This window comes from Mobula hypostoma, chromosome 2, assembly GCF_963921235.1.
Source record: "Mobula hypostoma chromosome 2, sMobHyp1.1, whole genome shotgun sequence".
NCBI lineage: Eukaryota > Metazoa > Chordata > Chondrichthyes > Myliobatiformes > Myliobatidae > Mobula > Mobula hypostoma.
The window spans coordinates 147,444,042-147,460,101 of NC_086098.1; the positions used below are offsets into that span (position 1 = coordinate 147,444,042).

Below are 16,060 nucleotides of genomic sequence, written 5' to 3' on the forward strand. Positions count from 1 at the left end.
CCCATTAACTTCGCAAGTTCACTTTTTTGATTCATCAAGCGACCTCACAAGTATGCTCAAATTGAGTCACTCCTTTGGAAGCCTTGCATCCTTGAAAGAATGCTCTGATTGTGATGCATGGAACCATATGGCTTTAAGATCATCCAGGCCAAATTGTGCTGGTCATTTACCAAAAATAACCCTGAAAAAAAGACTGCTGCTGGGTGGGCTCATGTAAGCACACCCAAAGCAGAGAGAAACTCTCCTCCGCTGAAATGTGTGAAGACAAAAGATGGTTGGACCATTGTTGGGAAAGATGGTAAGAGCCACACCCCCATTGATGACAATCCCCACCCCTCCCCTTCCGCTAGCACTAAATGTAAATATGTTGATGGACAAAGAAATGCACGCAATGCTCACAATAAAACTCGAAATACTAAAAAAGACAGTGCTCGCAAGGATATTAGTAAAAGTAATGGGTTTAAAATTGTTATCATTAATTGCCGCAGTATAAAAGGAAAATCGGCTGTGATTGATTCATTTATTGAAACAGAAAATCCTGACATTTTAATCGGGACTGAATCTTGGCTTGATCCTTCAATGAAATCTGCTGAGATATTCCTCCGGATATTCCGTACCACACAGTAACAGCGGCAGCGAAGCGGACATTTCAGAGGTTCCTCCAGATGTTCCTCTACACTCTTACCTCCGTCTCCATCAAATTAGAATTGTGCACGGCACCCTACTTGACACATAACAGATATCATTCACCGGAGTGGCCGCGCGCGCTGCGTCACGCCGCCATCTTCTCCTCCTCCTCCTCAACCCTGAGAGAAGGATAGTGTCTGTCTAGTCTATCTATAATAAATGTATATTGCAGATTTATCTGATAATTTATGAATAACCAACTTCAGACAGTATGAATAAGCATTGTGATTCTTCACTATGTTGAAGCTACCTTCCAGAACCAGCCAATGAAATTTGGAACACAATGAAATGGTTACTTGTTTCCATGTGAATATCAGCTTCAATGGATATTTATCATGGTATATATCACAGTAGAGCTGCAGTTAGCGTCATGCTATCACAGCTCAGGGTGTTCCAGGGTTTGGAGTTCAACTCCAGCGCTGTTCTGTAAGGAGTCTCTGTACGTCCTCCCCATGGAATGCGTAGGTTTCCTCCGGGTGCTCTGGTTTCCTCCCACAGTCCAAAGGTATACCAGGTAGGGTAATTGGTCATTGTAAATTGTCCCACGATTAGGTTAGGGTCAATAGGGTTTGTCAGGGATCGCTGGAGTGGCGTGGCTTGAAGGTCTGGTAAGGCCTACTTCGCACTATGTCACTAAACAAATAAAGTAGATAAAAATATAAGATTTTGCTTTTTGCTGAATTAACGGTCTTACTTTACATTCAACAATGGAAAACCATGCATGGATCCAATGTTTGTAACCAATATAACCGATTAGTTATATTGCCTGTGCATGCTTGCTGTGCACAAATTTCTCCAGGTTAGATCCCTCCTGGTCAAACAGCACCCATAGGGAAAATGGCCTGGACATTCCATTCCGTAAATCCGGTTAGTATTGCTAATGTATCCACCTGACCTCACAGTTAACCAGTGGAGTTTCAAACGTGGATTGTAGCCAATTTCCAAAACTGTTTGTGAGATGCCTGTTATGATTACTGTTCTCTTTATCATTGACCCCTTTGTGAGATGGAGCTATTTGCAGATCAGCCCAAACACAATAAATCAGAAACAGTTTCCAAATCAGAATCAGAGAGAATCTGTCTGGGTAGCCTCCAAGCTGATGGCATGAACATTGACTTCTCTAAATTCCGCTAATGCCCCTCCTCCCCTTCTTACCCCATCCCTTATTTATTTATTATTTTTTATTTTTTCCCTTTTTTTCTCTCTCTCTTTTTTCTACCTCTGTCCCTCTCACTATAACTCCTTGCCTGCTCTCCATCTTCCTCTGGGCTTCCTTCCCCCTTTCTTTCTCCCTAGGTTTCCTGTCCCATTATCCTCTCCCTTCTCTAGTCTTGTATCCCTTTTGCCATCACCTGTCCAGCTCTTGGCTCCATCCCTCCCCCTCCTGTCTTCTCCTATCATTTTGGATCTCCCCCTCCCCCTCCCACTTCCAAATCTCTTACTAGCTCTTCTTTCAGTTAGTCCTGATGAAGGGTCTCGGCCCGAAACGTCGACTGTACCTCTTCCAGTAGATGCTGCCTGGCCTGCTGCGTTCACCAGTATTTTGGGTGTGTTGCTTGAATTTCCGGCATCTGCAGATTTCCTCGTGTTTGAGTATCAGAATTATAACCAGAATAAGAATCATAATAAGAATCAGATTCAGACCTAGAATCAGACTAAGAATTAGTATCAGAACCAGAATCAGATTGATTTTTAGTCTTATATGACATAAAATTCGTTACTTCTTGGTAGCAGATTTACCTTCTGTCGTGAGGCTGCAGATATCTTCTTCCCACAAGCTTTTGTTCTCCACCCCCCACCTCCCACACCCCCGAGCAGCCACACTCAGTGGCTGGGTCGAGCCAAGCAGATTGGGCAGCTCTGAGCCGGCTCACTCGCTCACTCCCACGCCTGCTTGCTCTCCCATTGCTGTTGTTCCTGTGATCCTCTCCAGCACACTCTTTTGTTCATTTCTGATGAGGGACAGTGTGGGTTATGGACCGTTCTTGGGAGCAGAACCCTGTTGTAACCTGGGGACTGTTTGCAAATGCTGGCATGCAGATGGCAAAATGTGCTGCACAATGGGAAAGAATTTTGAGGGTGATGTACAGTATTTCTCACTATGTGGGTTATAAGACCATGTGGCAATAAGACATGGAGGCTGCATTAGGCCATTTGGTCCATCAGGTCTGCCCCACCATTCCATCATGGCTGAGGTATTATCGTTTTCAACTCTATCCTCCTGCCTTTTCCCCATAACTTTTGATGCCATTTGCTAATCAAGATAATCAACCTCCATTTTAAGTACACCCCATGACTTGGCCTCCACAGCAATTAATGGCAATGAATTCCACAGACACACCACCCCCTGGCTCAAGAAATTCCTCCTCATTCTCTGTTCTAAAGGATTCTATTCTGAGGCTGTGCCCTCTGGTTCTAGACTCACCCACATTGGAAAAGTCAAACATATCAGGGGTAAAATAGTGTTAAATGAAAATGCCACACCCAAGTCTTACCAAGCTTGTCCAGTTCCTTATACTAGTGGTCCCCAACCTCCGGGCTGCGAAGCATGCAGGGGTGCAGCAGTAGCCAGAGCGCACCCAGCACATTTTAAAGAAAAAAGCCGAAGTAAACAAGCTAATTAATTAGGTGCCGCCCAGAAGCCAGTCTTCATTAGAGGAACTGAGGTGGAGAGGGTCAATAACTTTAAATTCTTCAGCATTAAGGACCGACATTTCTCTCTCTGAAAAGTGTGAGATGATCTGTCCTGGGACCAGCACATAACTGTCATTACAAAGAAAGCACACGGCAGTGCCTATACATTATTAGAAGTTTGTGTGGATTCAACATGTCACCTCGATCCTGACAACCCTGTCTTTTCAGCCTGTCTGGGCTGGCGTTTAAATTGACCAAACAATGGAACAGCTAAAGGCTCCAGCGCCCTGGAAAGAGGAGTGAACATCGCATAGAGAAAGTGAAATTGGTAATCGCCTCTGATCTGGACAGACATTTACATGGCGGGCGGCACCTAATTAATTAGTTTGTTTATTTCGACTTTTTTCTTAAAGATATGCTGAGTGCGTTCCGGCTACCGCATGCATGCTTCGCGGCCCGGTATTGGTCCGCAGCCCGGAGGTTGGGGACCACTGCCTTATACCATCCATGATAAAGTAGCCAGTGAGCTAGATCACATGGAGGTTGAAGGAATTCTTTCTGAGGTTGAGTGGAGTCCATGGGCAATGCCAGTGGCTCCAGAATCTAAGCAGAATGGATCTCTCAGGATCCAAGGTGATTTTAAGGTCACCTTCAACTCAGTACTGAAAGTGGATCAGTACTCCCTCTTTTTCTTTCCATTAGTTTCATGTTTTAGAGTTACGAAACATAACAGGTGAGGCCTAATTTGGAGTGCTGTGTGCAGCTCCTCCAGGAAAGATATCAATGAGATTGAAAGAGTGCAGAGAAAATTTACAAGGATGCTGCTGGGACTCGAGGACCTGAGTTATAAGAAATAGTTGAAAAGGTTAGGACTTTATTCCTGACAACGTAGAAGACAGGGGAGATTTGTTAGAAGTATGTAAAATTATGAGGGGCATATATACGGTAAATGCAAGCAGGCATTTTTCACTGAGGTTGGGTGCATCTACAACTAGAGGTCATGGGTTAAAGGTGAAAAGTGAAATGCTGAAAGGGAACATGAGGGGGAACTTCTTCACTCAGAGGGTGGTGAGAGTGTGGGAAGAGCTGCCAGTGGAAGTGGTGAATGAGGGTTTGATTTCAACATTTAAGAAAAATTTGGATAGGTGCATGGATGGGGGAGGTATGGAAGACTATGGTCTGGATGCAGGTTGATGGAACTAGGCAGTTTAAATGGTTTGGCATGGACTAGATGGGCCAAAGGGCCTGTTTCTGTGCTGTTGTATTCTATAACTCTATGACTCTGAGAAAATGACTTCCTTTTCTAACCACAGGTGCTTCACTGAGATAGACGGAATTCCTCGGTCTGTGTCCAACTTCGACTGATACCACCGTCAACCCCGGCACCTTGCAATAATTGGTAAGTCGCTGTTAGAGTATGTTATCTATTTGTTTGCATCAAGGCATTGTCCTGTGGCCAATTGGAAGGTCAACTTCCGAGGACAATCTATGTTACACTAAATGAAGAAAAGACCCCACAAAAAATAAAAGCAGGCACTGGCTATGGAACAGGATAAGTTAAATAACTTCGCTTCAGCAGCAGAGTCCCTAGGCAATGTATCGAGAGCAGAGAGGAAACTGAAAAATAGTAGGTTACAGCAAAGAGTGTTCGCTAACCTCTGTCCTGCGGAACCTCTCACAGGGAAGATAAGTAAAATCATAGGCTTCATATAGAGCTGAGAGATCTACTTATTTATTTAGAGATACAACGTGGAATAGGCCCTTCAGCTTCACCACCCAACAATCCCTGACAACCCCAGTTTAACCCGAACACAATCACAGGACAATTCACAATGACCGATTATCCTCCTGACCTGGATGCCTTTGGAGTGTGGGAGGAAACCGGAACAGCCACAGGGAGGATGTGGAAACTCCTCAAAGAGGATGCTGGGATTGAACGCCAAACTCTGACGTCCTGAGCTGTAATAGCGTCGTGCTGACCGCTACGTTACCATGGTGACCGTATGCCATCTATTAAAAAAGCCAGAAACAACAATTTGACATTGCACAGAGACTAATATATCAAAATTCAAGACCTTCAGTTCATTTCTTGTCACAAATGTAAAGGAGACTGAAATAATTTTTACTCCGGATTCGATTCAGCACAAAAAAAACCACACAATATGATAAAGAACACAATGAATATAAATACATAAGATAGCTTGTAGACATGGATTGATTGGATGTCCATACATTGACACTAGTCACAAGAGTGTTTGTACAGAAGGTGACTGATAGGAAATGATAAAGTAGTGGTGGTTGGAGGTGTGGAGGGGTGGGTCAGTGGGTGGAGGTGTTGATCAGCCTTACTGCTTGGGGAAGGTAACTGTTTTTGAACCTGGTGGTCCTGACATGAAGATACAGTGATTGAAAGAGGCTAAGGATTATTATATTATTCCTTCATCACAGGGACTGGGTTTGATTCACAAAATCATAAAGTGACAAGAGGCTAAACATAAGGTGATTGACAGGAAATAACAAAGTAATGGGTACAGGTGTTGATCAGCCTTACTGCTTGGGGAAAATAACTAATTTTGAGTCTGATGGTCCTGGCATGGCTGCTATGTAGCCTCCTCCCTGGATGGGAGTGGGACAAACAGTCCATGAGCAGGGTGGATGGGATCCTTCATGATGTTACCGACCCTTTTCCGGCACCTTTCTGTATATACTGTATGTCCTTGATGGAGGGCAGGCTGGTGCCAGAGGTGCATTGGGCGGTTGTAGACTCTTCCTGTTCACCTCAGTGCAGTCTCCATAACTAGCAGATACCACATCACGTTGAATGTTGAATTAACACTCACACTGATGACTGTTCTGTGAGCTCCTGTGAGGAACCATCTCATCTGCCATTCTGGATGAGACGTTTACCATTGGTATTGGTTTATTACTGTCACCTATACAATGTAAAGCTTCTCCTGCATACTGTTCGTAGAGATCAAATCATGACACAGTGACACGTAAGAAAACAGCATCTGTCATCAAGGGCCCCCACCATCCAGGCCCAGCTCTCTTCTCACTACTACCATGGGAGTATGAGGAGCCTTAGCAGGTTTAGGAACAGTTATTACCCTTCAACCATCAGGCTCCTGAACCAGTGTGGATAACTTCATTCACCTTAACTCTGAACGAATTCCACAACCTACAGACTCACTTTCAAGGAATCTTTACAACTCATATTCTCATATTATTTATGTACAATATATACATACTTTTTCACAATTTGTCTTCTTTTGCACATTGGTTGTTTGTCAACAATTGTTAATGCTTAGTTTTTCATAAATTATTTTTTTTTGTAATTTATTTTTATTGAAGTTTTTCATAAATTTTAATGTATTTCTTTATTTTCATGTAAATGCCTACAAAAGTGAATCTCAGGGTTGTATATGCTGACATATATGTACTTTGATAATACATTTACTTTGACTTTGATAGCGTATTGAGCTAGAGTGAGGTAAAACAGTAACAATGCAGAGTGAAGTGTAACAGCTACCGAGAAAGTGCAGTGCAGGTAAACAGTAAAGTACAAGATCATAACGAGGTAGATTGAGAGGCTAAGGGTCCATCTCATCCTGCAATCTTTCATTGCTCAAAAGAATAGGTGCCATATTTGTATAATGGTTTGCACGATGCTATTACAGCTCGGGGCATCGGAGTTCGGCGTTCAATTCCAATGTCATCTGTAGGAATTTGTACGTTCTCCCTGTGAACACTTGGGGCTCCTTCGGGTGCTCCTGTTTCCTTCCAATGTCGAAAGACGTACTGGTTAGTACATGAATTGGTCATTGCAAATTATCCTGTGACTAGGCTAGGGTTAAACATAGAACATAGAACATGGAATAGTACAGCACAGTACAGGCCCTTCAGCCAACAATGTTGTGCCGACCCTCAAACCTTGCCTCCCATATAACCCCCACCTTAAATTCCTCCATATACCTGTCTAGTAGTCTCTTAAACTTTACTAGTGTATCTGCCTCCACCAGTGCATTCCACGCACCAACCACTCTGAGTAAAAAACCTTCCTCTAATATCCCCCTTGAACTTCCCACCCCTTACCTTAAAGCCATGTCCTCTTGTATTGAGCAGTGGTGCCCTGGGGAAGAGGCGCTGGCTATCCACTCTATCTATTCCACTTATTATCTTGTACAACTCTATCATGTCTCCTCTCATCCTCCTTCTCTCCAAAGAGTAAAGCCCTAGCTCCCTTAACCTCTGATCATAATCCATACTCTCTAAACCAGGCAGCATCCTGGTAAATCTCCTCTGTACCCTTTCCAATGCTTCCACATCCTTCCTATAGTGAGGTGATCAGAACTGGACACAGTACTCCAAGTGTGGCCTAACCAGAGTTTTATAGAGCTGCATCATTACATCGCGACTCTTAAACTCTATCCCTCGACTTATGAAAGCTAACACCCCATACGCTTTCTTAACTACCCTATCCACCTGTGAGGCAACTTTCAGGGATCTGTGGACACGTACCCCGAGATCCCTTTGCTCCTCCACACTACCAAGTATCCTGCCATTTACTTTGTACTCTGCCTTGGAGTTTGTCCTTCCAAAGTGTACCACCTCACACTTCTCCGGGTTGAACTCCATCTGCCACTTCTCAGCCCACTCCTGCATCCTATCAATGTCTCTCTGCAATCTTTGACAATCCTCTACACTATCTACAGCACCACCAACCTTTGTGTTGTCTGCAAACTTGCCAACCCACCCTTCTACCCCCACATCCAGGTCATTAATAAAAATCACGAAAAGTAGAGGTCCCAGAACAGATCCTTGTGGGACACCACCAGTCACAATTCTCCAATCTGAAGGTACTCCCTCCACCACCACCCTCTGCCTTCTGCAGGCCAGCCAATTCTGAATCCACCTGGCCAAACTTCCCTGGATCCCATGCCTTCTAACTTTCTAACTTAAATCGATGGGTTGCTGGGGCAGCATGACTTGGTGGGCCAGAAGGGCCTCTTCTGCACTATCCCTAAATAAATAAATTAATCTAAATAAACTTCGGTCATTCTGTCTTTAGGTAGTTTTCTCCTGTCTCTTTGAAAGAATAGAAGTTGTGTTTCCTCCATGTTTCCAATACTCTTACCAATTCCTTCACAATCAGATACTAAATAGCTTCCTCAATGAACTGCTCAGATATTGAACAATATTGTTCTTTAGTAAAGAATACAGTTACAACAACCATCAAATAAATTGCTGCATTATAATACTTCACAGTAAATGAATAGTTCAGTAAGATTAAATATTCAGCCAGTTGGAGAAATAAATAATATGTATCTCCTGGCGCTTTTAAACATTTTACTGCATTTCAAAGTACCTTGCATTAAATTAATTACTTTGCAAAGCAATCACTGCAAAGGTAATTGGAACACATGGCTCGGTCTCCAGTTCTTAATTTGTTTTGGAACGCAGATTGATTGAAAATATTTAATTCCTTTTCCTCCGTCTCAGCAGCTCCCTCAGCCATGGGTAGGTAACACTGCTGGTGTAAAACAGCTTTGATCCCTGCCATGGCTAGATAAAACGTTTTTGATGTGAACTTCAGGAAAAACAAAATTATCAATCTGGCATTTCCTTAAATGAGAGAACAGCCACATTTTGCAGAGGAATTTCTTTAGGTAGAGGGTGGTGAATCCGTGTAACTCTTTGCCACAGACGGCTGTGGAGGTGGAATCATCGGCTATATATGAAGCAGAGGTTGATATGTTCTAGATTAGTAAGAACGTCAAAGGTTATGGGAAAAAGGCAGGAGAATGGAATTGAGAGGGAGAATAAATCAGCCATGATTGAATGGCGGAGCAGACTCGATGGGCCAGATGGCTTAATTGTGCTCCTATGCACAATGATGGAGTTGTGAAGGATCGCTCCCAAAGGGTTACAAGGGCCAGGCCATGTTGTTGAATTACAGAGTTTCGTTGTGCAAGATTATTGCCAGGGAGGTTTGTATTGGAAAATACACGTAGTCTGTGACTGTCAACACTCAAAAAATTGCAGTGCAGACAAATGTCTATACGTACCTTGCCTGTTACTGTGTATTGAAGCTTGAGGTATCAGAGTTTAGAGTTCAGTTCCGACGCTGTCTGTAAGAAGTTCGTATGTCCTCCCCGTGACTGCATGCCTTACGTCCAGGTGCTACGGTTTTCTCCCACCTTCAAAGACGTACTAGTTAGTGGGTTAATTGGTCATTGTGAAGTGTTTAGGCTAGGGTTAAATAGATGGGTTGCTGGTTGGTGCGGCTCATTGTACCAGAGAGGTTTGCTCCATGCCGTATCTCTAAATAAATAAATAAAAACCTGGAATGACGCTGAGGATAGGAGGCGAAGGTGATGGTCACACTGACCTCCATGGGTAAAGTGTTTAGGTAAGTTCCTGAAGCCCTTCTGCAGTGTCTATGATTAGGTCTACACCATCCTGTGTCAAAATAGAATTAGTCAGTATGGATCTATATAAACACAAGAGCTACTGCAGATGCAGGAAATCCAAAGCAAAACACACAATGTGCTGGAGGAGCTCAGCAGGTCAGGCAGCATCTATGGATGGGGGTAAACAGTCGACATTTCAGGAGCCTTCATCAGGACTGGAAAGGAAGAGGGAAGAAGTCAGAATAAGAAGGTGGGGGGAGGGGAGGAAGAAGTACAAGGTGGTAGGTGAAAGGTGAAACCGGGAGGGGGAAGGGGGTGAAGTAAAGAACTGGGAAGATGGTTTGTGAAAGGGATAAAGGGCTGAAAAAAGAGAGAATCTAATAGGAGAGGACAGGAGGCCATGGAAGAAAGGGAAGGGGGAGGAGCACCAGAGGGAGATGATGGGCAGGTAAGGAGAGAAGGTGCGATTTTTAACGCAGTATTCTAAAGAAGGTGCCAACAGTTTAGGCTGGGATGCAAATTGCCAAGCGTTCATCATACCCCTACCCAATTTCCTTTCGTTAGTGTCACACAGAAACCATGCACATTGTACGCGACGTGCTAAGTTGTGGACACTGATCAGTGCAAAAACCACTAAACTGTAGGAATATCATCCGATGCTTAATTGCTATTGAAAATACAGAGGAAGGACAATTGCCAATGCTGAGTTCCACCAACAAATTCTGACAGAGGTGATAGTGTTCAGAAACAATCTAGCAGGATTATGAGATATGGAAAGAGTGGAATTATGGTAGAGGGTGAGTCATTGTATGGCAGAGCATGTATAGGAGCCAGATGAATATTCGTTCTCTATCTTCCACACTCATTGTTATTCTAGGCTCACCGGCTTTCCATCTAAGATCAGAAATAGGTTTAATATCACTGATGTATGTCCTGGAATTTGTTGTTTTGCAGTAACAGTACAGTGAAATACAAATAAAAACTATAAATTACAATTATATATTTTCTAATTTTTTCCGCCCTTTCTGGGTGATGTGCTTGTGTGTTTTTTCCTCAATCTCGGGTCCTCTACCAGAGACCTGGGAGCTTGAGGGTTTGGTGCAGTATCCTTGCTGTCCCTAATAGTGTGCTCTTCTGGACAAGATGTCAGATGTTGTTCCTGAGGTTTGTTGGAGCCACTCTCCCAGTCCACGTGTCACAGCTCCAAATGCTTCCATTACCACCGGGATTACTCTGGCTTTAACCTTCCACATCCTTCAAGCCTTGGTATTTCTCTAGCTTCTCATGTTCTTTCTTCCTGATGTTACTGTCATTCGGGATTAGATCAGATTAGATTATGAGGACACACAGTCCTCTTTTATTGTCATTTAGTAATGCATGCATTAAGAAATGATACAATGTTTTTCCAGAATGATATCACAGAAACACATGACAACCTGACTGAAAAACTAACAAAAACCACATAATTATAACATATAGTTACAACAGTGCAAAGCAATACCGTAATTTGATAAAGAACAGACCATGGGCACGGTAAAAGTCTCAAAGTCTCTTGAAAGTCCCATCATCTCACGCAGACGGTGAACCTCCAGCGCCGCCGACTTGCCGATGCAGCATCTTGGAAGCATCCGACCACAGTCCGACTCCGAGTCCATCTGAAAACTCCGAGCCTCCGACCAGCTCTCTGACACCAAGCACCAAGCACCATCTCTGCCGAGCGCTTCGACCCTGGCCCCAGCAACAGGCAATAGGCAAAGCCGAGGATTTGGGGCCTTCCCCTCCAGAGATTCTCGATCGCACAGTAGCAGCAGCAGTGAAGCAAGCATTTCAGAAGTTTCTCCAGGTGTTCCTCCGTGCTTCTCACGGCTGTCTCCATCAAATCCGGATTGTGCATGGCCCCCTAGTTACACATACGATATTCATTCGGAATGGCCGCACGTGCTGCGTCGCGCCACCATCTTCTCCTCCCTCCTGTCACTTCTTGACGGAATTGCCGCATCTACTGCTATAGCTTTCTTCTCTTCCTTGTGTCACTGTGTCACATCACTGTGTCTGGTTGGTTGGCCAGTTCCTGCTCACCAGTCTGTATTTGGAATTCCCACAGGATCTTAGACCTGTCATTCTTCACTATCTTCTCTGGTGTTTCCCATTTGGACTTGAGAGTGTCCAATCTATAGTCACTGCAGATGTTCCTGCATACAATTCCTGCAACTTGGTTGTGCCATTCGGTGTATACAGTCCCTGCCTTCATCTTGCACCCTGCTGCTATGTGCTGCTACTTGTACAGTCTGTATCTTGGGTCTAGTCTGGTGTGACAGACCCCTGCTTCCATTGCTCTTGTTATCAGTGTCTGTTGATGTGCAGCCATGATCATCGCTCTTGTGCTGTCCCTCAGCCCTGCCATTTCCAGCCATCGGTAGGATTTCCTTATGTCAGCCACCTCTGATATCTGGCGATGGTACATCCTGTGCAGTGACTTGTCCTGAGTACCTGGAGGCATATGACAAGATAGGCAGAACTCAGCATGGATTCCTTAAAGGAAAATCCTGCCTGACAAACCTATTACAATTTTTTGAGGAAATTACCAGTAGGCTAGACAAGGGAGATGCAGTGGATGTTGTATATTTGGATTTTCAGAAGGCCTTTGGCAAGGTGCCACACATGAGGCTACTTAACAAGATAAGAGCCCATGGAATTACAGGAAAGTTACATACGTGGATAGAGCGTTGGCTGATTGGCAGGAAACAGAGAGTGGGAATAAAGGGATCCTATTCTGGTTGGCTGCCGGTTACCAGTGGTGTTCCACAGGGGTCCGTGTTGGGGCCGCTTCTTTTTACATTGTACATCAACGATCTGGATTATGGAATAGATGGCTTTGTGGCTAAGTTTGCTGACGATACGAAGATAGGTGGAGGGGCCGGTAGTGCTGAGGAAACGGAGAGTCTGCAGAGAGACTTGGATAGATTGGAAGAATGGGCAGAGAAGTGGCAAATGAAGTACAATGTTGGAAAGTGTATGGTTATGCACTTTGGCAGAAAAAATAAATGGGCAGACTATTATTTAAATGGGGAAAGAATTCAAAGTTCTGAGATGCAACGGGACTTGGGAGTCCTCGTACAGGATTCCCTTAAAGTTAACCTCCAGGTTGAGTCAGTAGTGAAGAAGGCGAATGCAATGTTGGCATTCATTTCTAGAGGAATAGAGTATAGGAGCAGGGATGTGATGTTGAGGCTCTATAAGGCGCTGGTGAGACCTCACTTGGAGTACTGTGGGCAGTTTTGGTCTCCTTATTTAAGAAAGGATGTGCTGACGTTGGAGAGGGTACAGAGAAGATTCACTAGAATGATTCTGGGAATGAGAGGGTTAACATATGAGGAACGTTTGTCCGCTCTTGGACTGTATTCCTTGGAGTTTAGAAGAATGAGGGGAGACCTCATAGAAACATTTCAGATGTTAAAAGGCATGGACAGAGTGGATGTGGCAAAGTTGTTTCCCATGATGGGGGAGTCTAGTATGAGAGGGCATGACTTCAGGATTGAAGGGCGCCCTTTCAGAACAGAAATGCGAAGAAATTTTTTTAGTCAGAGGGTGGTGAATCTATGGAATTTGTTGCCACGGGCAGCAGCGGAGGCCAAGTCATTGGGCGTATTTAAGGCAGAGATTGATAGGTATCTGAGTAGCCAGGGCATCAAAGGTTATGGTGAGAAGGCGGGGCAGTGGGACTAAATAGGATAAAATGGATCAGCTCATGATAAAATGGCGGAGCAGACTCGATGGGCCGAATGGCCTACTTCTGCTCCTTTGTCTTATGATCTCATGGCCTCTGGTCCTCTGGCTGTGCTTCACCCACTTCCATTTCCATGTCCCCTGCCTGCTGTCTGAGGTATTCTCCTAGCAGGTTGTCCTTAGGGACCCATCGTCCTGACATACTCAAGGATGTTTTCCATTTCTTCCAGGACCTTGGCTTTGACATTTCAGGTCCCCATCCTTCTTTATTCCAGTGGATGTACAGTTGATCAACATTTGACTTTGGGTGGAATCGTCCATGTACTGTTAATAGTTTCTGGGTCTTGATGTCAGCAGCTTCCGGTTTGTTTCTTGGCCAGCACACTACTGAGTCTGGGTATCTGATGACTGGTAGGGAAAATGTGTTGATGGCTCTGTTCTTGTTCTTCCCATTCAGTTGGCTTTTTAGGACCTGTCTCACCCTTTGGAGATACTTGGATGTTGCAGTCTTCCTTGTGTCATCATGGCTTCCATGCACCTGCAGGATCCCCAGGTATGTTTACCTGTCCTGTATATCTGGTAGGGTGGCCTTCAGGTAACCCGACTCCTTCAGTCTGGATGAGTTTGCCTCTTTTCACTACCCTCCGGCTGCACTTTTCCAGTCAAAATGACATCCCGATGTCTCTGCTGTACACCCCTGTCGGGTGGATTAGTGAGTCAATGTCTCTTTCATTGCTGGCATACAGCTTGATGTCATCCATGTACAGGAGGTGGCTGATGGTCACTCCACTCTTGAACCTGTACCCATATCCACTCTTTGAGATGACCTGGCTAAGGGGATTCAAGCCTATGCAGAACAGCAGTGGGGGTAGTCCATCACCCTGGTATATTCCACATCTGATGGTCACTTGTGCTATTGGCTGTGAGTTAACTTCTAGCGGTGTTGGCGCGTGGCCAAGTGGTTAAGGCGCTCGTCTAGTGATCTGAAGGTTGTTAGTTCAAGCCTTGGCTGAGGCAGTGTGTTGTGTCCTCGAGCAAGGCACTCTGTGACCACACCGGTGCCAAGCTGTATGGATCCTAATGCCCTTCCCTTGGACAACATCGGTGGCGTGGAGAGGGGAGACTTGCAGCATGGGCAACTGCCTGTCGTCCATACAACCTTGCCCAGGCCTGCGCCCTGGAAACCTTCTAAGGCGCAAATCCATGGTCTCATGAGACTAACAGATGCCTATAACTTCTAGCATTGACTTTTAACACTTTAACAACCCATTGTAGAAAGAGAGTGAAAATATTGAGATAGTGTTCATGGGTTCCTTGTCCATTCAGAAATCTAATGATGTTGTTCCTAACACATTGAATGTGTGTCTTCAGGCTCCTATATCACCTCCTGAGAGTAGTAATGTGGAGGGGGAATGTCCCAGGTGTTGGGGATGCCCTTGATGATGGATATCGCCTTTTTGAGGCATCACCTTTTGAAGGTGTCCTTGCTGGTGGGGAGGCCAGTGCCCCTGATGGAGCTGGCTGAGTTTAGTCATAGTCATAGCCATACTTTATTGATCCCAGAGAGTTTAGAACCCTCAGTAGATTCTTCTGATCTTATGCAGTGTCTCCCCTCCATATCAGACAGTTATGCAACCAGTCAAAATGCTCTCCATGGTGCATCAATAGAAATTTAGGAAAATCTTTGGTAATGTACCAATTCTCCTCAAACTCCTAATGAAATATAGCTGCAGTTGTGCCTTCTTTGTAATTGCATCAATATGTTGGGCCCAGTATCAATCCTCAGAGATGTCGACACCCAGGAACTTGAAAGCGCTCACCCTTGGTGCTGTGTCATGAAAAGGCATCATTATATTCTAGCCTGTGAGACCTTTTCTGACAATACCAGCTCCCCTTCGACACCCTTTGAAGCAGCAGGCTTTTCGCCTCAAGTTGGCCATTTCCGCTTCCCTTCTCTATTCCCTAATATGACGATAATAGGTTTCCCCTTGACCTCTTCTTCCTTCTCCCCATCCGCCACATTCAACAGATGATCTTCACTTGTTTCTGTCATGTTCTTCTCTCCCATCTGAACACTGTGAAGAGAGGACTTGGTGTCTCAGTGACACTTGATTTACTCTTCAATGAGTCGCCACCGTCCATGTTAGATTTCCTTCGCTCTCCCTCTCTCTGTAATGTTGGATATTAGTGAGATCAGTGGTCATAATACTGAGCACTTTTTAAGAGGTACAGGTGTGGGGTGGAGATTTGTCTTTAGCAAAGGAGATGTGTTGAAAAGAGCTTGGTTGTGCTCATGGAAGACCAGACTTAAGCCAGATGCCCCAGGGATGGAACCTCATGAGGGTGGATGGTGGGACATGATGGAGTCCGGGGAAGAATACGTGTCTCAAGGTGCACAGCCGAAGACATGACGGGGTCCTTCGGAGAAGCCGGGGAGGTCTGTGGGGATGTCGGAGCTGGCAGCTGTTCTTGGCCAGTTCATCTCCAGGCTGCAGGTCTGGGAAGAAATACTTCCGCAGGAGTTCTGAGAGCTATGGTCTAGACTGAGCAGAGCTCCACCGCTAGAAACAAGTTTTGACCCTCATTGGGCACACTTACTCATA

The 16,060-nt window shown here is 44.8% G+C and overlaps 1 long non-coding RNA gene across 1 annotated transcript in view; it reads right to left on the reverse strand.

Moving 5' to 3' along the window:
- Positions 1-511: 511 nt before the first annotated feature.
- The window catches only part of LOC134359685 (uncharacterized), a 36,311-nt gene continuing 20,762 nt past the window's right edge, over positions 512-16,060 (reverse strand). The window contains exons 4-6 of the long non-coding RNA XR_010021170.1: positions 5,175-5,331; positions 2,187-2,331; positions 512-1,320 (exon numbers count right to left, since the gene is read on the reverse strand). This is a non-coding gene — a long non-coding RNA (uncharacterized LOC134359685). The remainder of the gene's footprint in view (positions 1,321-2,186; positions 2,332-5,174; positions 5,332-16,060) is intronic.